Source organism: Rhamphochromis longiceps, linkage group LG2 (assembly GCF_057381845.1).
Source record: "Rhamphochromis longiceps isolate RC_006_pf linkage group LG2, R_longiceps_female_GT1.1, whole genome shotgun sequence".
Lineage (NCBI taxonomy): Eukaryota > Metazoa > Chordata > Actinopteri > Cichliformes > Cichlidae > Rhamphochromis > Rhamphochromis longiceps.
The window spans coordinates 3,070,497-3,097,322 of NC_140558.1; the positions used below are offsets into that span (position 1 = coordinate 3,070,497).

General features: G+C 36.9%; 1 pseudogene across 1 annotated transcript in view; it reads right to left on the bottom strand.

Moving 5' to 3' along the window:
- LOC146676746 (uncharacterized) overlaps positions 1 to 26,826 on the bottom strand; it is a 67,437-nt pseudogene that overhangs the window by 32,849 nt on the left and 7,762 nt on the right. The gene's annotated exons all lie outside the window — the stretch shown is intronic.

The following is a 26,826-nucleotide window of genomic DNA, read 5'->3' on the forward strand; positions in this document are numbered from 1 at the left end:
CAGACGCTACTCACTCGTGGACTTTCACTGTTTGTAACCTGTACATGAGACTGTCCTGGAGCTTGTCCATCATGCTGTGTTTGTACAGTTAGCTGAGGTTTAGTCTGGATTACCTGCATAACTTCAGGCTCTGGGACAGACACTGAGGGAACACTTCTTTTTACCACATCTGCATAAGACACTGTGGCTGTCTCTCCATCATGCTGTGTTTGTACAGTTAGCTGGGGTTTAGTCTGGATTACCTGCATAACTCCAGGCTCTGGGACAGACACTGAGGGAACACTTCTCTTTACCACATCTGCATAAGACACTGTGGCTGTCTGAACGCTGCTCTGCACTTCTGTGCTGGGAAAAGCTGAAACACACACCTTTACCTGCTCACTGCTCTGAGAAACATTCACCTGTTCTTTCTGCTTTTGCCATCTAAGCTTCTGGGACTGCGACCTTTGACTTTTTCTTGGCATTTTGCTGAAGTACAATCTGGAGCTTATATGTGGTTATACACAAATATAAACAAAACTGAACCTTGAAACACAGAAAAACTTATAACTCCTTAAGTTACTGTTAAATCTGAGAAATGTACTATTATACTATAAAATGTTTTTATGAATATATGAATAGATGTTAAAAAGCTGATTTGTACTCCAAACTCAAAATAAAGGAAATTCAAAGTTCTCTGGAAACAATTTGGTCCGTTTTATTGTACCTCTTTTAGAAACGGGGTTTCTTCAGCTGGATGTTCTGCAGCAGTCAGGAAACAGGAAGTCTGGGTCCTCAGGCACTTCTCGATGACAACACTGACTGAATACTTACACTGAGTGACAAAATGGGTTTGTCCTTAAATAATAATACTATAAACTTGCAGTCAAATGTTATAGCCAATGAAACAGACTAACAGACTGGATCTGATTTATTATTTATCTGAATGTATGTATTACAAAATAACCAGATTATCTTATTACAAATAAACTTATAAAAAGGTGATATTTTATACAATTGATCAAAGTAAGCCAAACTAGCAGTCCAAACTAAAGTCTAATGCAAAATTAAAATGACAAATGTAGGGCTGTGTAAGTAGTTTCTACTATAAGTTCTACTGTACTGTAATTCTACTACTGTATATTCAACTTGTAATTTAAAGCAAAATGACTGAATGTGAGAGAGCTTAATGACAGGAAAGAAAGAGCAGTGAGAGCAGAGATCTCTCAGAATTCTGTAACAGATAGATCAAGTTCTGGTAACTTGGATTTCTGAAAATTGGATTCTGAAAGGATTCTCAAAACTTGGATTCTCAAATTAGATAGAGCAGTAGAGATAGAGGGATACAAGATGGAATGGCTTTCAAATTAGATAGAGCGGTAGAGATAGAGGGATACAAGATAGAATGGCTTTCAAATTAGATAGAGCGGTAGGGATAGAGGGATACAAGATAGAATGGCTTTCAAATTAGATAGAGCAGTAGGGATAGAGGGATACAAGATAGAATGGCTTTCAAATTAGATAGAGTTGGGAGAGTGATAGGATAGACAGAATTGCTTATAATGATAGAGAGAGAGAGAGGATCTTCTGCAGCAGGTCACCTGTAAGACACAAAAGGCATGGAATTAGTCATATTTCCAACATGCTTGGATTTACCATATTCTTCAGACTATATGGCACACCTAAAATCCTGTCATTATCTCAAAAACATACAATGTGCCTAGCGTATCGATTCTGGTTATGCTTACTGACCTCAAACGGGATTTCTGTGGTACACAGCGCTCAAAATTCTGTCAAATATTTTAGTAAGACTTCGTAAGCTACAAAGCTGCGCTGCTTGATGTATTGTCAGAGCATTATGGCTACCATAGTCAGGACCCTCGCAGAGTAATTCGTACGGTGCTTCAACATAACATTATGGTGTGTGTACAAGGACCTGGCACGTGCTAAGAGACATGCTTAAGAAGCAGATTTCAAACTGATCAACCCATGAAGAGTTTGATGGATTTGTGGATGAGGAATGAACTGAAAAAGTGAGTGTATTGTTCTGTATTTTATGTGTTACAACTGAACAGTGTTGAGAGTTGTTTGTGAATGACTTGAATAAAGTTTGACTTATCTGACTGTTTGTTTGGCTTAATCTGCCTTAAAAACAGGCTTGTTTATTGACATTATGCCTTATAATCTCAAAAATACAATACATGTAGGGCTTTAAATACTAAAGACTTCTACAGTAAATTATTGGACTGAACAGAATGACAATGTTTAACAAATGATGGTGGAACTGTTATAAGGACATTTTTTACATTCTATTAAAACAATAAACTAAGTCTATAAACTCAAACTAAGACGTGCTGCTACAGTAACTTACTGTAAATATTAAATGGTCCAACAAAACCAACACACTGAGGTTACAGCACAGTTTTAGGTCACTCTGTATGAATTTTGGCAAAATGAGAAATTTGGAGACAGCTAGTTTCTACACAGCAGTTTCTACATATTTCAGTCACATTTGGGGCATGTTTGATACACAGCAATAAGCACTACACTAAATCTATAATAAACTTATCATAGCTGATATAAAGGCCTAATTAGCAAAATTTAGTATGATGATCATTTCTTTGTAGATCATTTCATGATAAAAAGAACAGAAGTGAGTGCTGTATCTGAGCTGTTGCATGTAAGATCTTTGCTGGAGATTCCCACATTTCTTAAACAAACAAACAAACATGACTTTCAGACAGTTCATCTTTTGTAAATTAGGCCAGGATTATTTTCAAAAAACAGCCTTGATAAAAATATCAGGCCACTATAAAATGTCTTATGTTTATGTTTTCATCCCACCTATATTTTGCAAGTCATTATGACAAATTACAAAAAGCATTTTTTAGGCAGTGATTTAAGGGAAGAAGCTTTTGAAATCCACAATGCCCTACCACCAGTGGTCTCAAACTCTGGTCCTTAAGGCCTGGTGTCCAGAAACTTTTCTATGTGTCCCTGTTGCAACACACCTGAATAACATTAGTAGGTCATTAGCAAAACTCTACAGAACGTGACTGCATGCTGAGGTGGTAATTCAGCCATTTGATTCATGTTATAGCAGCTCATGAGTGAATGAACATGATGCAATGAAAGTACTTTTAGAAGTACATTTTTCCAAACACTTAAATTACTTAAATTTGAACAGTCTTCGGGGATGCCACTTCAACACAGTCAAATTCTATACTCTCACTAATGACCTACAAATGTTATTCAGGTGTTTTGTAACAGGGACACGTGGAAAAGCTTCAGGACACCGGCCCTTGAAGAGTGGAGTTTGAGACCCCTGCCCTATGTGAATATTTAATTGTCCCTAAACTGCTAGTCGTGAGCTGCTCTAATGTGAAACAAACACATATAGTTCTGTAAAGGTTTACAAAGAGATTTCTAAGGATCTGGAGACCCCAGAAAACAGAAACCCTCCCAGACGTTGTAGCTGAACAGGCAAAAACAAGTTGCCTAATAATATCTCGATGATAACCAAGAGCTGTGCTGACTAACTGCACTAAACTGAATCATCTATAGTGAGAGAAAAACACCAGCATTAAAGTCAAACATGGTGCTGTTACTGTGATGTCCCAGAGTTCCTTTACTACTTCAGGACCTACATCAACTCATCAGGTCCTGGGCTTAAGTTTAATCACACTTAGGATCTGAAGCACACAAGCAAGTCCAATTGAATGAATGAAACAAAACACTTGGTGTAAACGAATCAGTCTGGACTTTAATGAAATTAAGATACTTGGTATGACTTGAAAACCCTATCCATCCATCCATCCATCCATCCATCCATCCATTCGCTTCCGCTTATCCTTTTCAGGGGGCACTGGAGCCTATCCCACCTGTCATAGGGCGAGAGGCAGGGTACACCCTGGACAGGTCGCCAGTCTGTCGCAGGGCCAACACACAGGGACAGACAACCATTCGCACTCACATTCATTCGCAGATACACACCTAGTGACAATTTGGATTATTCAATTAACCTATCCCCACAAGCTGCATGTCTTTGGACGGTGGGAGGAAGCCGGAGTACCCGGAGGGAACCCAAGCAAACACCGGGAGAACATGCAAACTCCACACAGAAAGACCCCGGCCTGATGTTGGAATTAAACTCAGGACCTTCTTGCTGTGCGGCAACAGTGCTAACCACCGTGGTACTTGGTATGACTTGAAAACCCTATATTGGGCCTTAATTAAGACTTTTTTCTTTTCTTTTTTTGCCTGTCCTGTTTGGATCTAATTAAGACAATTCTGAAATTATAGTGGACCAAAATCAACCAGTGATGTAAACCAGTCATTACCAGTTACTGTAAATGCTTGATGGTAATTGTTGCTATCAGGGCATCCACAGCTGGGTATTAGAGACCAATATGTTTTTACATTAGACCAGGTTGTTCTGGTTCAAAAATGAAATCATCACTTTAAAACTGCTTTTTGTATTTATCCAGGTCATCCTTGTTAGATGATTTGAAACATGTGAAAAAAAGCATAAACAAAATAAATCTGCAAGGAAGAAAGACCTTTCTCAGCACTGTACTGCAGACAAAACCTTTACTTACCAGACTTGCGACGATCAGATCAGTATCCTAGAGAAAGGAAACAACACATCAGATCACTGTTTAATGACTTACACTGTTGAACCTCTTCACACACAATCCAATTTACTGTGACATGAAATAACTAGTAAGATCCTCAATTTCTTCAAGCCTTTATGAACTCACTGTAGTCTAAAGAGGACAAACTTTAGTTACAGAGTCTCACATGACGATAACATGTGTAATAAAGGCATGCATACTACAGAAGTGCAAAGAAGAGGCACCAATATTTGTTGGTACAGATTATGGCTTTTTAGCTCCATCATTTTCTATCACAAGTCAGTGCTTAATAAAGTGTGGAAAAACCACAACTGTTAGAATCAACGGAAAACCTCATTAGGTTTTAGTTCTGATCTGAATATGTAAATCCTAAAATACATGTAAATTCTGACATGTTATAGTAACAACAGTGGCACGCCATTTTTGCAATTAATTTCTTAAAAATTATAATAAAAAGTCCTTCCATTGTACCTGTTGGCAGGAATCTTTTTGTATTTTGCAATATTTCCCTTTTATATATAATTTTCAAACACATTGTATCGAGCAAATTATTAAGAAACTGATTTAAACTTAGTGTACATAAATTACACACAGGCTTTAACATACACAACATTGCCTACTCACAACTCTGGTTCTCTTAGTCTTTTATTATTGCTTAAATGTTTAACGTACCACTTCTGTTCACTCAGGCAAAAATACTTCTATAGTGGTCTGACTTTAATGTAATACATAAGCAGAATATGAGTGAAGATATAAATCAACAACTGTGGTGCTCTTAAGTGTTTAAGCTACCACTTACACTAACTCACCTAAAATGCGTTCATAGTTATGTCTGCTAGGTAAATCCATAAACAAACGGAGAACATGAACAACTGTATAAAAACAGTTGTTTGTGTTCAAACATAAAAATCAGACACAAATGGCCTGTTAAACTTCAGGGACAGTCAGAGGTCATGTGTGGGGCCTTTGCTGCTACAAGGTATAAATTCTGACCATTTGTTTTTGCCCATCAGTAAATGGTAATGTCACAAAAACCAAACTACGTTAGGTAAGTTGCTAAACATGTTACACAGTGACAATGTCATATTACTGCAGTTACAATTGCTGCTTACTTACCAGCAAAGGCAAAACCGAAGTTCTGTTTCACTCTGTAACAAAAGAACAAAAATACAGAATCAGACAACTGAAATCAGCATCAGAGTCAATACTGCATCACAATCTGTAGTGGGAAAAAAAATCTGTTAAATTCTTTGTTTACAACAGCTTTACTATAAACACCCCATCTTCTCTTTCTGCACCTTATTAAAGATTTCTGTCTTTATTAAGGTGATGTGTCGTTTTATCCATCTGCAATTCCACAGAAATTCCTCATGAACGTAAAGTTCTAATACTTTGGTGCTATTACATAACACAGCAGATACCACAAGCAATGATTTGCTCGCACTGCACACTTGATCAAATGATAACATCACAGTTTCAAAGCGTGCAACAATCACAAATAATACTTGATACTATAAATGCTTGATGGTAGTTCTTCGTATCAGGGCTTCCACAGCTGGGTATTAGAGACCAGCATGTTCTCACATTAGAACAGATAGCTCTGATTTGGTTTTCTCTGCTTCATACGTGAAATCATCACTTTAAAATGCTTTTTTGTATTTATTCATATCATCCCTGTTAGATGATTTGAAACATGTGACAAAAAAGCATGAACAAAATAAATCTGCAAGGAAGAAAGACTTTTCCCAGCACTGTACCTCAGACAAAATGAACTCACTTTAGTCTAAAGAGGGCAAAATTTAATTGCAGAGTCTCAAATGGCCTTAACATGTGTAATAAAAACAATAATTACTACAGAAATGCTTTGATAAGCCTTTAAAATTAGACATAAATGGCCTATTAAACTTCAGGGACATTTTTAGGGACACTCAGAGATCTAGTGGGGGGGGGGGCTTTACTGCTTATAAATCCTAAATGTGTTTTTGCCCATGAGCAAATGGCAAGATATCACAAAAAGCCAAACTATTGTATGTAAATTGCTAAAGAAGGTTACACAATCCCAATTTCATATTGCTTCAGTTACAATCACTGTTTACTTACCAGCAAAGGCAAAACCAAGCTTTATTTCACTCTGTGTAACAAAAGACAAAGAACAAAAATACAGGATCAGAAAACTCAAATCAGCATCAATACTGCATCACTCTCTGTTGTCAAAAAGATTCACTAAACTTCTTTGTTTACTACAGCTGGAATACAAACAACAACTCTCCTCTGTTTTCTTTGGTCTACATCTCATTTAAGATTGCAAAACACTCATACATGAAAAACTGCACGACATATTTTTAAGGCTTTAATATTTGAGGTGGTCTGCATTCAAATTCTACTTCCTAAAATATTACCAACTGCACATAGTATCATAGTAAATATGCTGTAGTTTTAAAATAAATATCTATGTACCATACTAATAATAATATACTGCCATATTTTATTTATGTGAAGGTGGGCTGTTGTTTATTTCATTAATTTCCCACAAAGTGAGAATTTAAACTGTGCTGCAGATTTAGGTTGGCACAAACAAGCCTTTGTTAAACAGTTCTTAAAAATTAAAGTCTACATATTAGGAGTTCTTATTATTCTTGGGCTATGTCCACACGTACACAGGTACTTTTGAAAATGGAGATTTTTCTATGCGTTTGCACCTTTCGTCCACACTTAAACGGCGTTTTCGGTCACTGAAAAACTAAAAACGCTTGCCAGAATATTTTCGAAAACTCCGTTTTTGCATTTATGTGTGGACAGGGAAACGGAGAAAACGCAGCGCCTTTTTTGACGTCACACTGTGCGCCACGTTATTGTTTCGGTGAAATGCATTTCTACAATACGGTTACTGTTAATTGTTCTCTCTGCAGTGTTTAAATGCTTACATATGCGCACACAGTTACTGTCCCCCCACAGATATGATTCGGTTCTGCTTCTATGCCCCATCTTTGTTTACCATTTCCCACCGAGGCTTCTAGACTTCTGATTGGCCAACATTTCTACACGGTTAGGAATATAGCGCCACCTGCTGCTTTGGCATGTTCCTAGCAGCGTTCTCCTTCATTTCTGCATTTATGTGTGGACGGGATTGTTTTTTAAAACAGAAACGGAAAATCTCCGTTTTCAAAAATACCCGTGTATGTGGGGACATAGCCTATGTTTAATCCTCAGTTTCTCCCCCCCTCCTTTGTCTTAATTAACCCACAAGTCCTGCACACACGTGACTCTTTTTCTCCCGTGTTCGGTCAGAGGCGGTAAAATGGCTCCTTTGATCTTGCCGACAGCTGACACTGAATCTAAGATGGCGGTTCGTTAAAAACTTTACAGCATAAAGAATGAGGCTGTTTTAACCAACTGATTTGTGAAGAGAACTAACTGCACCTTATGTAACAGACTGACAAACACACCAAATGTAATTAATAAAACAACACAATAACCGTGGTTCACAGTCAAATTTTCATTTCACACTGGGCTCAAAGGAGCGCTAGGCATTAGCATCGGGTTGTTAGCTCATCAAACACTCCTTTTACATACATGACAAAGTTTCACTAAGAAAAAGCAACCACTGTGTTACTCTAATATGAGTTATACCTCGGTTGGCTTTATAAATCACTAAAAGAACTCGTTAAATCGCACAAACAGACTATAAACATTTAGGAGAGAAGAGGAGAAGCAGAGCAGCAGCACTCACCCAGAGCGGACTCAGCGAAGTGTGCGGAAAGGCGGATGTCCGGCAGTCAGGTAACAGATGAGGCGTTCACGGGTAGTAGGAAATTCCAGTATTACACACAATGGGCATTGTAAACATCAAAAATGTAGGTGATTTTAAATATTCTATACAATATTTATTTGCTACAGAAAAAACTCGCAGAACTTTAATTCTATAAGTTGAATACATATTATTAGAAGGCTCTACTCCTGAACACCAACACCAAAGAGCTGAGTTCACCAGACCTGAAAAAAAAAAAAAACAACCAGTCCAGGACAGTCAGTCTGCAAAGATGTTTTAAAGACAATATATATATATATATATATATATATATATATATATATATATATATATATATATATATATATATATATCCAGCTGCTATGGATAGGGAGGATATGGATAGGATATGGATATGTATATATATATATATATATATATATATATATATATATATATATATATATATATATATATATATATAAAAACACCCAGCACGCCCCTGCGGGCGGTTTATCCTTCAAGCTCGGGTCCTCTACCAGAGGCCTGGGAGCTTGAGGGTCCTGCGCAGTATCTTAGCTGTTCCCAGGACTGCGCTCTTCTGGACAGAGATCTCCGATGTTATTCCCGGGATCTGCTGGAGCCACTCGCCTAGCTTGGGAGTCACCGCACCTAGTGCTCCGATTACCACGGGGACCACCGTTACCTTCACCCTCCACATCCTCTCGAGCTCTTCTCTGAGCCCTTGGTATTTCTCCAGCTTCTCGTGTTCCTTCTTCCTGATATTGCTGTCATTCGGAACCGCTACATCGATCACTACGGCCGTCTTCTTCTGTTTGTCTACCACCACTATGTCCGGTTGGTTAGCCACCACCATTTTGTCCGTCTGTATCTGGAAGTCCCACAGGATCTTAGCTCGGTCATTCTCCACCACCCTTGGGGGCATCTCCCATTTTGACCTCGGGACTTCTAGGTTATACTCGGCACAGATGTTCCTGTACACTATGCCGGCCACTTGGTTATGGCGTTCCATGTATGCCTTGCCTGCTAGCATCTTGCACCCTGCTGTTATGTGCTGGATTGTCTCTGGGGCATCTTTACACAGCCTGCACCTGGGGTCTTGCCTGGTGTGATAGACCCCAGCCTCTATGGATCTTGTACTCAGAGCTTGTTCTTGTGCTGCCATGATTAGTGCCTCTGTGCTGTCTTTCAGTCCAGCTTTGTCCAGCCACTGGTAGGATTTCTGGATATCAGCCACCTCCTCTATCTGCCGGTGGTACATACCGTGCAGGGGCCTGTCCTTCCATGATGGTTCCTCGTCTCCCTCCTCTTTCTTGGGTTTCTGCTGCCTGAGGTATTCACTGCTTCCGCTTAGCGTACAGCCTCAGGGTGCTGGACTTGGGGTGAAACCCTCCATGCATGGTCAGGAGCTTTCTTGTCTTTATGTCAGTGGCTTCTATCTCCTCCTTTGGCCAGCCTATTACCCCAGCAGGGTACCTGATCACGGGCAGGGCGTATGTGTTGATGGCCCGGATCTTGTTCTTACCATTCAGCTGACTCCTCAGGACTTGCCTGACCCTCTGCAGGTACTTGGTGGTTGCAGCCTTTCTAGCGGCCTCTTCATGGTTCCCATTTGCCTGCGGGATCCCCAGGTACTTGTAACTGTCCTCTATGTCTGCAATGTTGCCTTCTGGTAGTTCAATCCCCTCAGTTCTGACTACCTTCCCTCTCTTTGTTACCATCCGACTACACTTCTCCAGTCCGAACGACATTCCAATGTCATTGCTGTATAGCCTGGTAGTGTGGATCAGTGAATCGATGTCTCGTTCACTCTTGGCATACAGCTTGATGTCATCCATGTACAGGAGGTGGCTGACAACTGCTCCGTTCCGTAGTCGGTATCCGTAGCCAGTCTTGTTAATGATCTCACTGAGGGGGTTCAGGCCTATGCAGAACAGCAGTGGGGACAGAGCATCTCCTTGGTAGATCCCGCACTTGATGGTAACTTGTGCTATGGGCTTGGAGTTGGCCTCTAGTGTTGTACGCCACATCCCCATTGAGTTCCTGATGAAGGCTCTTAGGGTCCCATTGATCTTGTACAATTCTAGGCATTCCAGTATCCAGCTGTGGGGCATTGAGTCATAGGCCTTCTTGTAATCAATCCAGGCAGTGCACAGGTTGGTCAGTCTGGTCTTGCAGTCTCGGCTGATTGTTCTGTCTACCAGTAGCTGGTGTTTTGCACCTCTGGTATTCTTGCCATATATATATATATATATATATATATATATATATATATATATATATATATATATATATATATATATATATATATATATATATATAAACATTATCCATTAAGGATTCCCCTCAAAACAAATGACTATAATTTCCTAACCGTAAGGGCTAGAACGGTCACTGCACCGTTTTGTTCAGAAAAGATGGGGGAATCTTCAAGTGTTGACAATTTATCATTAAAATATGAATTTTTAGAGATATATAACATGGATGACTTGTTGACTTAGAAGTCACGAATTCCCAAATATACAAATTTGAATGCCTCAGACCACATATATGATTGGCTGGCTGGGAAGCCGTGCAGGCCCTGATTTGTGGATTTGAATTCCTCAGCCCTCAGATATGATTGGCTGGCTTAGAAGCCATGAAGGCCCCAATATGCAAATTTGAATGCCTCAGGACACTTATATGATTGGCTGGGAAACCGTGCAGGCCCTGATTTGAAAATTTGAATGTCTCAGTCCTCACAGAGGATTGGCTGCCTGGGGACCTGGCAGAAATATATAGAAATACTATGATTAAGCATAAATACTACATTTAGTAGAAATACTATGTTAGGCACAAATCCTATAAAAAGCAGAAATACTATAATTTAGCAGAAATACTATATTAAGCACAAATCCTATAAAAAGCAGAAATACTATATTAGGCACAAATAGTATAAAAAGCAGAAATAGTATAATTTAGCAGAAATACTATGTTAGGCACAAATCCTATAAAAAGCAGAAATACTATAATTTAGCAGAAATACTATATTAGGCACAAATCTTATGAAAAGCAGAAATAGTATGATTTAGCAGAAATACTGTATTTAGCACAAGTACCGAAAAGTACCAGAAATACTATGATTTAGCAGAATAGTAATAACTTATTGAAACACAAATGCACAGAGGGACACACAAACACAGGCTCTAATCCAGTCAACCAGTCTAACTATGTTCAATTTAAATCCTACAATGACATGCTGCCAAATATGGGCAGGGTTCTCTCTCTCCCACTAAACACACACACACACACACACACACACACACACACACACACACACACACAGGGAGAGAGAAGCAAGTTTCTAGGTCAGCCTGGGAGCTGCTAAATTTGAATCCACCAATCAGAGTGGCTGTTTATGTTTTCCCGCCAAAAAAGGTGCATCTTTTTACACACGCAGCACAGAGAGGCACAGGATTATTGCAGTCTATTTCTCATAGTGACGACTCCCCTCAAACAAATGACCATAATTTCCTAACCGTAGGGGCTAGAACGGTCATTCTTACACCGTTTTGTTCAGAAGAGATGGGGGAATCTTCAAGTGTTAACAATTTATCATTAAAATATGAATTATTAAAGATATTTGACTTCTAATGCACCATAACTGAGTAGAGCGAAGCAAAAACTGCCTTGACTTGCCCTCAAACAACGCTTTGTAACTCGAAATCTATTTGGAGTATCGATATCATTCTTTCACCGTAAGAGACAGCAGGCTTTGGTGAACAGTCATGGAAATGTTCAGGTCTCTGTGGAAATCCAAAAAAAAGTTATGACGAGAGAAAAAAGTGGTTCATTTCCAGGGTTTGAAATCTGAAGAAATCTGAGCGAAGGACAAATTTCCTACCCTCAAACAAGTCCAACTCATTTCAGAACGGTAATAGGTGAGAAAGAAATTCTTGAATTGTGAGCGTCAGGGGTGTCTGAAGATATTCGGGGACAAGCCTCATGTCTTAACTTTGCTTCGTTAAGGAGATATGACGATTCGAATATGCCTCTCATTACAGAAATGCAGCGGTGATTTTGAACAAACTCTCCATTGACTTTATATGGAGAGTTTTCTGACATTGTGTTGGTCTGAGGAGATTTGCGAAAGTTCTATGAATACCACAACAATGATAGTGACATTTTCTGAAAGCCAGCAAAAATACCTACGTTTTGATGTATAATTTGTGGAAGTTGAGTGAAAATTGAGCAAGTAGCAAACAGTTGTTCGGACATGAAGAGAAGACTGCAAAAGCTTCAGTGTCACACTGGAAGCCAAGAGCATAGCAACCATAACAACGCATGTATTTTGTGAAAAATCACAATTTTGCAACTCAAAACTTTAAGAGGCATAAAAGTAAAACAGTAAAAGATTTGAAAAAGCTGAATCATACCTGAATAGCCCAATAATTTGTGAACATTTTAAAGTTTGAATGGTTGTTCTAGATGAAAATATGAGGAAGTAGTTAAGTTTCAAAAACAAGCAAATTTTAGCAGAATTGCAGAAGTTTCCCATTCATTTCAATGGGACAAATTAAAGGAAAAAAGTGGAATATTTTAAAAAGTATAATAGTTAAAAATAGCAAAAGTCATAGCCGGCATTAGCAAAAATAGCTGAATAGTTTAAAGTTTGAACGGTGAAAATAGCACAAAAATTGTGGAAGTAGTTCCACGGCGAAAAGTGTACGGAAGTCCTAAGAATAATAATAAAGAACTAGAAAAATTTGCATTTCCTGCGAAAATGCAGTGTGGATGCTTAAAGCTGAAGCTGTATGCAAAAAGTAGCTGAAAAAGCTGAAAAGTTGCAGAAATTGTAAAAACTTTGCAGAAGCAAAAGAAGTTTGCTAAAATGGAATAACTTAGCAGAACTGCAATATCTTAGAGGAAACATAATACTTGGCAGAAATACAATAGCATAGCAGAATTTAGCAGAAATATTGTAACTTACCAGAAACATGATAACTTCTCAAAAATACAAGAATTTAGGAGAAATAGTATAAGATAACAGAAAGAATATATTTAGCCAAAAATACTTAAACATTACAGAAACACTATGATTTAGAAAAATAGTACAACAGAGCAGAAATATTGTGATTTACCAGAGACACTGTGATGAACTATGAATATTGTAATTTTAAATTGAGACTATGTTTTAGCACAAATATTATAATTTGGCAGAAATACTATAATTTAGCAGAAATACTATATTAAGCACAAATCCTATAAAAAGCAGAAATGGTATGATTTAGCAGAAATACTGTATTTAGCACAAGTACCGAAAAGTACCAGAAATACTATGATTTAGCAGAATAGTAATAACTTATTGAAACACAAATGCACAGAGGGACACACAAACACAGGCTCTAATCCAGTCAACCAGTCTAACTATGTTCAATTTAAATCCTACAATGACATGCTGTCAAATAAGGGCAGGGTCCTCTCTCTCCCACTAAACACACACACACACACACACACACACACACACGGAGAGAGGACTAAGTTTCTAGGTCAGCCTGGGAGCTGCTGAATTTGAATCCACCAATCAGAGAGGCTGTTTACGTTTTCCCGCCAAAACAGGTGCATCTTTTTACACACGCAGCACAGAGACATAGACCTGCTTCTTTCAGTTTATTTCACATAGTGAGGATTCCCCTCAAACAAATGACCATAATTTCCTAACCATAGGGGCTAGAGCGGTCATTCTTACACCGTTTTGTTCAGAAGAGATGGGGGAATCTTCAAGTGTTGACAATTTATCATTAAAATATGAATTTTTAGAGATATATGACATGGATGACTTGTTGACTTAGAAGCCACGAATTCCCCAATATGCAAATTTGAATACCTGGAGCCCACATACATGATTGGCTGGCTGGGAAGCTGTGCAGGCCCTGATTTGTGGATTTGAATTCCTCAGCCCTCAGATATGATTGGCTGGCTTAGAAGCCATGAAGGCCCCAATATGCAAATTTGAATGCCTCAGGACACATATATGATTGGCTGGGAAGCCGTGCAGGCCCTGATTTGAAAATTTGAATTTCTCAGTCCTCACAGAGGATTGGCTGCCTGGGGACCTGGCAGAAATATATAGAAATACTATGATTAAGCATAAATACTACATTTAGTAGAAATACTATGTTTTAGCACAAATACTATAAAAAGCAGAAATACTATAATTTAGCAGAAATACTATATTAAGCACAAATCCTATAAAAAGCAGAAATAGGATGATTAAGCATAAACACTACATTTAGTAGAAATACTATGTTTGAGCAAAAATCCTATAAAAAGCAGAAATACTATATTAGGCACAAATCCCATAAAAAGCAGAAATAGTATGATTAAGCATAAATACTACATTTAGTAGAAATACTATGTTTTAGCACAAATAGTATAAAAAGCAGAAATATTGTAATTTAGCAGAAATACTATATTAGGCACAAATCTTATAAAATAGCAGAAATAGTATTATTTAGCACAATAGTAATAAGTTAAACAGAAAAATTGGAAAAGCAAAATGGACAGCTGAAAAAATGCTGAACATGCTGAGGGTCCCTCAAATATACTTGTTAAATGAAAAAATCAGCAAAAAAATGCACAGGGAGAGAGAAGTAAGTTTCTAGGTCAGCCTGGGAGCTGCTGAATTTGAATCCACCAATCAGAGAGCCTGTGTACTTTTTCCCGCCAAAACATGTGCCTCTTTTTACACACGCAGCACAGAGAGGCACAGGATTATTGCAGCCTATTTCTCATAGTGAGGACTCCCCTCAAACAAATGACCATAATTTCCTAACCGTAGGGGCTAGAGCGGTCATTCTTACACTGTTTTGTTCAGAAGAGATGGGGGAATCTTCCAGTGTTAACAATTTATCATTAAAATGTGAATTTTTAGAGATATATGACATGGATGACTTGTTGACTTAGAAGCCACGAATTCCCCAATATGCAAATATGAATGCCTGAGACCACATATATGATTGGCTGGCTGGGAAGCTGTGCAGGCCCTGATTTGTGGATTTGAATTCCTCAGCCCTCAGATATGATTGGCTGGCTTAGAAGCCATGAAGGCCCCAATATGCAAATTTGAATGCCTCAGGACACATATATGATTGGCTGGGAAGCCGTGCAGGCCCTGATTTGAAAATTTGAATTTCTCAGTCCTCACAGAGGATTGGCTGCCTGGGGACCTGGCAGAAATATATAGAAATACTATGATTAAGCATAAATACTACATTTAGTAGAAATACTATGTTTTAGCACAAATACTATAAAAAGCAGAAATACTATAATTTAGCAGAAATACTATATTAAGCACAAATCCTATAAAAAGCAGAAATAGGATGATTAAGCATAAACACTACATTTAGTAGAAATATTATGTTTGAGCAAAAATCCTATAAAAAGCAGAAATACTATATTAGGCACAAATCCCATAAAAAGCAGAAATAGTATGATTAAGCATAAATACTACATTTAGTAGAAATACTATGTTTTAGCACAAATAGTATAAAAAGCAGAAATACTGTAATTTAGCAGAAATACTATATTAGGCACAAATCTTATAAAATAGCAGAAATAGTATGATTTAGCACAATAGTAATCAGTTAAACAGAAAAATTGGAAAAGCAAAATGGACAGCTGAAAAAATGCTGAACATGCTGAGGGTCCCTCAAATATACTTGTTAAATGAAAAAATCAGCAAAAAAATGCACAGGGAGAGAGAAGTAAGTTTCTAGGTCAGCCTGGGAGCTGCTGAATTTGAATCCACCAATCAGAGAGCCTGTGTACTTTTTCCCGCCAAAACATGTGCCTCTTTTTACACACGCAGCACAGAGAGGCACAGGATTATTGCAGCCTATTTCTCATAGTGATGACTCCCCTCAAACAAATGACCATAATTTCCTAACCGTAGGGGCTAGAGCTGTCATTCTTACACCGTTTTGTTCAGAAGAGATGGGGGAATCTTCCAGTGTTTACAATTTATCATTAAAATATGAATTATTAAAGATATTTGACTTGTAATGCACCATAACTGAGTAGAGCGAAGCAAAAACTGCCTTGACTTGCCCTCAAACAACGCTTTCTAACTCGAAATCTATTTGGAGTATCGATATCATTCTTTCACCGTAAGAGACAGCAGGCTTTGGTGAACAATCATGGAAATTTTCAGGTCTCTGTGGAAATCCAACAAAAAGTTATGACGAGAGAAAAAAGTGGTTCATTTCCACAGTTTGAAATCTGAAGAAATCTGAGCGAAGGACGAATTTCCTACCCTCAAACAAGTCCAACTCATTTCAGAACGGTAATAGGTGAGAAAGAAATTCTTGAATTGTGAGCGTCAGGAGTGTCTGAAGATATACCGGGACAAGCCTCATGTCTTAAAGTCGCTTCGTTAAGGAGATATGACGATTCGAATATGCCTCTCATTACAGAAATCCAGCGATGATTTTGAACAAGCTCTCCATTGACTTTCTATGCAGAGTTTTGAGACCTTGTGTTGGTCTGAGGAGATTTGCCAAAATTCTATAAATCCCACAACAATGATAGTGACATTTTCTGAAAGCCAGCAAAAATACCTACGTTTTGATGTATAATTTGTGGAAGTTGAGTGAAAATTGAGCAAGTAGCAAACAGTTGTTCGGACATGAAGAGAAGGCTGCAAAAGCTTCAGTGTCACACTGGAAGCCAAGAGCATAGCAACCATAACAACGCATGTATTTTGTGAAAAATCACAATTTTGCAACTCAAAACTTTAAGAGGCATAAAAGTAAAACGGTAAAATATTTGAAAAAGCTGAAACATACATGAATAGCCCAATAATTTGTGAACATTTTAAAGTTTGAATGGTTGTTCTAGGTGAAAATTTGAGGAAGTAGTTAAGTTTCAAAAACAAGCAAAATTTAGCAGAATTGCTGAAGTTTCCCATTAATTTCAATGGGACAAATTAAAGGAAAAAAGTGGAATATTTTAAAAAGTATAATAGTTAAAAATACCAAAAGATATAGCCGGAAAGAGCAAAAATAGCTGAATAGTTTAAAATTTGAACGGTGAAAATCGGCTGAAAATTGTGGAAGTAGTTCTACGGCGAAAAGTGTACGGAAGCAACTAGAATAATAAAGTATAAAGAACTAGAAAAATTTGCATTTCCTGCGAAAATGCAGTGTGGATGCTTAAAGCTGAAGCTGTATGCAAAAAGTAGCTGAAAAAGCTGAAAAGTTGCAGAAATTGTAAAAACTTTGCAGAAGCAAAAGAAGTTTGCTAAAATGGAATAACTTAGCAGAACTGCAATATCTTAGAGGAAACATAATACTTGGCAGAAATACAATAGCATAGCAGAATTTAGCAGAAATATTGTAACTTACCAGAAACATGATAACTTCTCAAAAATACAAGAATTTAGGAGAAATAGTATAAGATAACAGAAAGAATATATTTAGCCAAAAATACTTAAACATTACAGAAACACTATGATTTAGAAAAATAGTACAACAGAGCAGAAATATTGTGATTTACCAGAGACACTGTGATGAACTATGAATATTGTAATTTTAAATTAAGACTATGTTTTAGCAAAAATATTATAATTTGGCAGAAATACTATAATTTAGCAGAATTACTATATTAAGCACAAATCCTATAAAAAGCAGAAATGGTATGATTAAGCATAAATACTACATTTAGTAGAAATACTTTGTTTTAGCACAAATCCCATAAAAAGCAGAAATACTGTACTATGATTTAGTAGAAAAACTATAATTAATCAGAAATACTAAATTTAGCAGAAATACTATATTAAGCACAAATCCTATGAAAAGCAGAAATAGTATGATTAAGCATAAATACTACATTTAGCAGAAATACTATATTAAGCACAATTCTTATAAAAAGCAGAAATACTATATTAAGCACAAATCCTATAAAAAGCAGAAATACTATGATTAAGCATAAATACTACATTTAGTAGAAATACTATATTAAGTACAAATCTTATAAAAAGCAGAAATAGTATATTAAGCACAAATCCTATAAAAGCAGAAATAGTATATTAAGCACAAATCTTATAAAATAGCAGAAATAGTATGATTTAGCACAATAGTAATAAGTTAAACAGAAAAATCGGAAAAGCAAAATGGACAGCTGAAAAAATGCTGAACATGCTGAGGTTCCCTCAAATATACTTGTTAAATGACAAAAATCTGCAAAAAAATTTATGACAGCCACACAATTACAAATATGTACACATGAGGAAACACACATGCACAGAGAGACACACACACAAGATCAAATTCAGTCACCCAGTCTAAATATATTGAATTTGAATCTTACAATGAGATCATCCCATTAAAAGGCTTTCTCTCTCTCTCTCTCTCTCTCTCTCTCTCTCTCTCTCTCTCTCTCTCTCTCTCTCTCTCTCTCTCCCTGTCACACACACACACACACACACACAGGGAGAGAGGACTAAGTTTCTAGGTCAGCCTGGGAGCTGCTGAATTTGAATCCACCAATCAGAGAGGCTGTTTACGTTTTCCCGCCAAAACAGGTGCATCTTTTTACACACGCAGCACAGAGACATAGACCTGCTTCTTTCAGTTTATTTCACATAGTGAGGATTCCCCTCAAACAAATGACCATAATTTCCTAACCATAGGGGCTAGAGCGGTCATTCTTACACCGTTTTGTTCAGAAGAGATGGGGGAATCTTCAAGTGTTGACAATTTATCATTAAAATATGAATTTTTAGAGATATATGACATGGATGACTTGTTTACTTAGAAGCCACGAATTCCCCAATATGCAAATTTGAATACCTGGAGCCCACATACATGATTGGCTGGCTGGGAAGCTGTGCAGGCCCTGATTTGTGGATTTGAATTCCTCAGCCCTCAGATATGATTGGCTGGCTTAGAAGCCATGAAGGCCCCAATATGCAAATTTGAATGCCTCAGGACACATATATGATTGGCTGGGAAGCCGTGCAGGCCCTGATTTGAAAATTTGAATTTCTCAGTCCTCACAGAGGATTGGCTGCCTGGGGACCTGGCAGAAATATATAGAAATACTATGATTAAGCATAAATACTACATTTAGTAGAAATACTATGTTTTAGCACAAATACTATAAAAAGCAGAAATACTATAATTTAGCAGAAATACTATATTAAGCACAAATCCTATAAAAAGCAGAAATAGGATGATTAAGCATAAACACTACATTTAGTAGAAATACTATGTTTGAGCAAAAATCCTATAAAAAGCAGAAATACTATATTAGGCACAAATCCCATAAAAAGCAGAAATAGTATGATTAAGCATAAATACTACATTTAGTAGAAATACTATGTTTTAGCACAAATAGTATAAAAAGCAGAAATATTGTAATTTAGCAGAAATACTATATTAGGCACAAATCTTATAAAATAGCAGAAATAGTATTATTTAGCACAATAGTAATAAGTTAAACAGAAAAATTGGAAAAGCAAAATGGACAGCTGAAAAAATGCTGAACATGCTGAGGGTCCCTCAAATATACTTGTTAAATGAAAAAATCAGCAAAAAAATGCACAGGGAGAGAGAAGTAAGTTTCTAGGTCAGCCTGGGAGCTGCTGAATTTGAATCCACCAATCAGAGAGCCTGTGTACTTTTTCCCGCCAAAACATGTGCCTCTTTTTACACACGCAGCACAGAGAGGCACAGGATTATTGCAGCCTATTTCTCATAGTGAGGACTCCCCTCAAACAAATGACCATAATTTCCTAACCGTAGGGGCTAGAGCGGTCATTCTTACACTGTTTTGTTCAGAAGAGATGGGGGAATCTTCCAGTGTTAACAATTTATCATTAAAATATGAATTATTAAAGATATTTGACTTGTAATGCACCATAACTGAGTAGAGCGAAGCAAAAACTGCCTTGACTTGCCCTCAAACAACGCTTTCTAACTCGAAATCTATTTGGAGTATCGATATCATTCTTTCACCGTAAGAGACAGCAGGCTTTGGTGAACAATCATGGAAATTTTCAGGTCTCTGTGGAAATCCAACAAAAAGTTATGACGAGAGAAAAAAGTGGTTCATTTCCACAGTTTGAAATCTGAAGAAATCTGAGCGAAGGACGAATTTCCTACCCTCAAACAAGTCCAACTCATTTCAGAACGGTAATAGGTGAGAAAGAAATTCTTGAATTGTGAGCGTAAGGAGTGTCTGAAGATATACCGGGACAAGCCTCATGTCTTAACTTTGCTTCGTTAAGGAGATATGACGATTCGAATATGCCTCTCATTACAGAAATCCAGCGATGATTTTGAACAAGCTCTCCATTGACTTTCTATGCAGAGTTTTGAGACCTTGTGTTGGTCTGAGGAGATTTGCCAAAATTCTATAAATCCCACAACAATGATAGTGACATTTTCTGAAAGCCAGCAAAAATACCTACGTTTTGATGTATAATTTGTGGAAGTTGAGTGAAAATTGAGGAAGTAGCAAACAGTTGTTCGGACATGAAGAGAAGGCTGCAAAAGCTTCAGTGTCACACTGGAAGCCAAGAGCATAGCAACCATAACAACGCATGTATTTTGTGAAAAATCACAATTTTGCAACTCAAAACTTTAAGAGGCATAAAAGTAAAACGGTAAAATATTTGAAAAAGCTGAAACATACATGAATAGCCCAATAATTTGTGAACATTTTAAAGTTTGAATGGTTGTTCTAGGTGAAAATTTGAGGAAGTAGTTAAGTTTCAAAAACAAGCAAAATTTAGCAGAATTGCTGAAGTTTCCCATTAATTTCAATGGGACAAATTAAAGGAAAAAAGTGGAATATTTTAAAAAGTATAATAGTTAAAAATACCAAAAGATATAGCCGGAAAGAGCAAAAATAGCAGAATAGTTTAAAATTTGAATGGTGAAAATCGGCTGAAAATTGTGGAAGTAGTTCTACGGCGAAAAGTGTACGGAAACACCCGGAATAATAATAATAATAAAGAATAAAGAGAAACAGGAACTCAATAGTGTGGATGCTTAAAGCATCCACACAATAAAGAGAAACAGGAACTCAATAGTGTGGATGCTTAAAGCATCCACACAACTAGAAAAATTTGCATTTCCTGCGAAAATGCAGTGTGGATGCTTAAAGCTGAAGCTGTATGCAAAAAGTAGCTGAAAAAGCTGAAAAGTTGCAGAAATTGTAAAAACTTTGCAGAAGCAAAAGAAGTTTGCTAAAATGGAATAACTTAGCAGAACTGCAATATCTTAGAGGAAACATAATACTTGGCAGAGATACAATAGCATAGCAGAATTTAGCAGAAATATTGTAACTTACCAGAAACATGATAACTTCTCAAAAATACAAGAATTTAGGAGAAATAGTATAAGATAACAGAAAGAATATATTTAGCCAAAAATACTTAAACATTACAGAAACACTATGATTTAGAAAAATAGTACAACAGAGCAGAAATATTGTGATTTACCAGAGACACTGTGATGAACTATGAATATTGTAATTTTAAATTAAGACTATGTTTTAGCACAAATATTATAATTTGGCAGAAATACTATAATTTAGCAGAAATACTATATTAAGCACAAATCCTATAAAAAGCAGAAATGGTATGATGAAGCATAAATACTACATTTAGTAGAAATAATTTGTTTTAGCACAAATCCCATAAAAAGCAGAAATACTGTACTATGATTTAGTAGAAAAACTATAATTAATCAGAAATACTAAATTTAGCAGAAATACTATATTAAGCACAAATCCTATGAAAAGCAGAAATAATATGATTAAGCATAAATACTACATTTAGCAGAAATAGTATATTAAGCACAAATCTTATAAAAAGCAGAAATACTATATTAAGCACAAATCCTATAAAAGCAGAAATAGTATATTAAGCACAAATCTTATAAAATAGCAGAAATAGTATGATTTAGCACAATAGTAATAAGTTAAACAGAAAAATTGGAAAAGCAAAATGGACAGCTGAAAAAATGCTGAACATGCTGAGGGTCCCTCAAATATACTTGTTAAATGACAAAAATCTGAAAAAAAATCTATAACAGCCACACAATCACAAATATGTACACATAAGAAAACACACATGCACAGAGAGACACACACACAAGATCCAATTCAGTCAACCAGTCTAAATATATTGAATTTGAATCTTACAATGGGATCATCCCATTAAAAGGCTTTCTCTCTCTCTATCTCTCTGTCACACACACACACACACACACACACACACACACACACACACACACACACACACACACACACAGGGAGAGAGAAGTAAGTTTCTAGGTCAGCCTGGGAGCTGGTGAATTTGAATCCACCAATCAGAGAGGCTGTGCACTTTTCCCCACCAAAACAGGTGCATCTGTTTACACACGCAGCAGCACAGAGAGACACAGGATTTTTGCAGTCTATTTCTCATAGTGACGACTCCCCTCAAACAAATGACCGTAATTTCCTAACCGTAGGGGCTAGAACGGTCATTCTTACACCGTTTTGTTCAGAAGAGATGGGGGAATCTTCAAGTGTTGACAATTTAATATTAAAATATGAATTTTTAGAGATATATGACATGGATGACTTGTTGACTTAGAAGCCACGAATTCCCCAATATGCAAATTTGAATGCCTGAGACCACATATGTGATTGGCTGGCTGGGAAGCCGTGCAGGCCCTGATTTGTGGATTTGAATTCCTCAGCCCTCAGATATGATTGGCTGGCTTAGAAGCCACGAAGGCCCCAATATGCAAATTTGAATGCCTCAGGACACTTATTTGATTGGCTGGGAAACTGTGCAGACCCTGATTTGAAAATTTGAATGTCTCAGTCCTCACAGAGGATTGGCTGCCTGGGGACCTGGCAGAAATATATAGAAATACTATTATTAAGCATAAATACTACATTTAGTAGAAATACTATGTTTTAGCACAAATATTATAAAAAGAAGAAAAACTATAATTTAGCAGAAATACTATATTAAGCACAAATCCTATAAAAAGCAGAAATACTATAATTTAGAACAAATAGTATAAAAAGCAGAAATACTATAATTTAGCAGAAATACTATGTTAAGCACAAATCCTATAAAAAGCAGAAATACTATAATTTAGCAGAAATACTATGTTAGGCACAAATCCTATAAAAAGCAGAAATACTATAATTTAGCAGAAATACTATATTAGGCATAAATCCTATGAAAAGCAGAAATAGTATGATTTAGCAGAAATACTGTATTTAGCACAAGTACCGAAAAGTACCAGAAATACTATGATTTAGCAGAATAGTAATAACTTATTGAAACACAAATGCACAGAGGGACACACAAACACAGGCTCTAATCCAGTCAACCAGTCTAACTATATTCAATTTAAATCCTACAATGACATGCTGCCAAATAAGGGCAGGGTCCTCTCTCTCCCACTAAACACACACACACACACACACACACACACACACACACACACACACACACACACACACACACACACACAGAGGGAGAGAGCTGCCGAATTTAAATCCACCAATCAGAGTGGCTGTTTACGTTTTCCCGCCAAAACAGGTGCATCTTTTTACACACGCAGCACAGAGAGGCACAGGATTATTGCAGTCTATTTCTCATAGTGAGGACTCCCCTCAAACAAATGACCATAATTTCCTAACTGTAGGGGCTAGAGCGGTCATTCTTACACCGTTTTGTTCAGAAGTGATTGGGGAATCTTCAAGTGTTGACAATTTATCATTCAAATATGAATTTTTAGAGATATATGACATGGATGACTTATTGACTTAGAAGCCACGAATTCCCCAATATGCAAATTTGAATGGCTGAGGCCACATATATGATTGGCTGGCTGGGAAGCCATGCAGGCCCTGATTTGTGGATTTGAATTCCTCAGCCCTGATATGATTGGCTGGCTTAGAAGCCATGAAGGCCCCAATATGCAAATTTGAATGCCTCAGGACACATATATGATTGGCTGGGAAGCCGTGCAGGCCCTGATTTGAAAATTTGAATGTCTCAGTCCTCAGAGAGGATTGGCTGCCTGGGGACCTGGCAGATATATATATAGAAATACTATGATTAAGCATAAATACTACATTTAGTAGAAATACTATGTTTTCGCACAAATACTATAAAAAGCAGAAATACTATAATTTAGCAGAAATACTATATTAGGCACAAATAGTATAAAAAGCAGAAATACTATATTAGGTACAAATCCTATAAAAAGCAGAAATACTATATTAGGCACAAATCCTATAAAAAGCAGATATACTATATTAGGCACAAATAGTATAAAAAGCAGAAATACTATAATTTAGCAGAAATACTATGTTAAGCACAAATCTTATAAAAAGAATAAATACTATAATTTAGCAGAAATACTATATTATGCACAAATCTTATGAAAAGCAGAAATAGTATGATTTAGCAGAAATACTGTATTTAGCACAAGTACCGAAAAGTACCAGAAATACTATGATTTAGCAGAATAGTAATAACTTACAAAATTACAAATATGGAGGCATATTGAAACAGAAATGCACAGAGGGACACACAAACACAGGCTCTAATCCAGTCAACCAGTCTAACTATATTCAATTTAAATCCTACAATGACATGCTGCCAAATAAGGGCAGGGTCCTCTCTCTCCCACTAAACACACACACACACACACACACACACACACACACACACACACACACACACACACACACACACACACACACAGACACAGAGGGAGAGAGCTGCCGAATTTAAATCCACCAATCAGAGTGGCTGTTTACGTTTTCCCACCAAAACAGGTGCATCTTTTTACACACGCAGCACAGAGAGGCACAGGATTATTGCAGCCTATTTCTCATAGTGAGGACTCCCCACAAACAAATGACCATAATTTCCTAACCGTAGGGGCTAGAACGGTCATTCTTAAACCGTTTTGTTCAGAAGAGATGGGGGAATCTTCCAGTGTTAACAATTTATCATTAAAATGTGAATTTTTAGAGATATACGACATGGATGACTTGTTGACTTAGAAGCCACGAATTCCCCAATATGCAAATTTGAATGCCTGAGGCCACATATATGATTGGCTGCCTGGGAAGCCGTGCAGGCCCTGATTTGTGGATTTGAATTCCTCAGCCCTCAGATATGATTGGCTGGCTTAGAAGCCATGAAGGCCCCAATATGCAAATTTGAATGCCTCAGGACACATATATGATTGGCTGGGAAACCGTGCAGGCCCTGATTTGAAAATTTGAATGTCTAAGTCCTCACAGAGGATTGGCTGCCTGGGGACCTGGCAGAAATATATAGAAATACTATGATTAAGCATAAATACTACATTTAGTAGAAATACTATGTTTTAGCACAAATACTATAAAAAGCAGAAATACTATAATTTAGCAGAAATACTATATTAAGCACAAATCCTATAAAAAGCAGAAATAGTATGATTAAGCATAAACACTACATTTAGTAGAAATACTATGTTTGAGCAAAAATCCTATAAAAAGCAGAAATACTATATTAGGCACAAATCCTATAAAAAGCAGAAATAGTATGATTAAGCATAAATACTACATTTAGTAGAAATACTATGTTTTAGCACAAATAGTATAAAAAGCATAAATACTGTAATTTAGCAGAAATACTATATTAGGCACAAATTCTATGAAAAGCAGAAATAGTATGATTAAGCATAAATACTACATTTAGTAGAAATACTATGTTTTAGCACAAATCCTATAAAAAGCAGAAATACTGTACTATGATTTAGTAGAAAAACTATAAATAATCAGAAATACTATATTTGGCAGAAATACTATATTTTGCACAAATCTTATAAAATAGCAGAAATAGTATGATTTAGCACAATAGTAATAAGTTAAACAGAAAAATTGGAAAAGCAAAATGGACAGCTGAAAAAATGCTGAACATGCTGAGGGTCCCTCAAATATACTTGTTAAATGAAAAAATCAGCAAAAAAATGCACAGGGAGAGAGAAGTAAGTTTCTAGGTCAGCCTGGGAGCTGCTGAATTTGAATCCACCAATCAGAGAGCCTGTGTACTTTTTCCCGCCAAAACAGGTGCATCTATTTACACACGCAGCACAGAGAGGCACAGGATTATTGCAGCCTATTTCTCATAATGACGACTCCCCTCAAACAAATGACCATAATTTCCTAACCGTAGGGGCTAGAGCGGTCATTCTTACACCGTTTTGTTCAGAAGAGATGGGGGAATCTTCCAGTGTTTACAATTTATCATTAAAATATGAATTATTAAAGATATTTGACTTGTAATGCACCATAACTGAGTAGAGCGAAGCAAAAACTGGCTTGACTTGCCCTCAAACAACGCTTTGTAACTCGAAATCTATTTGGAGTATCGATATCATTCTTTCACCG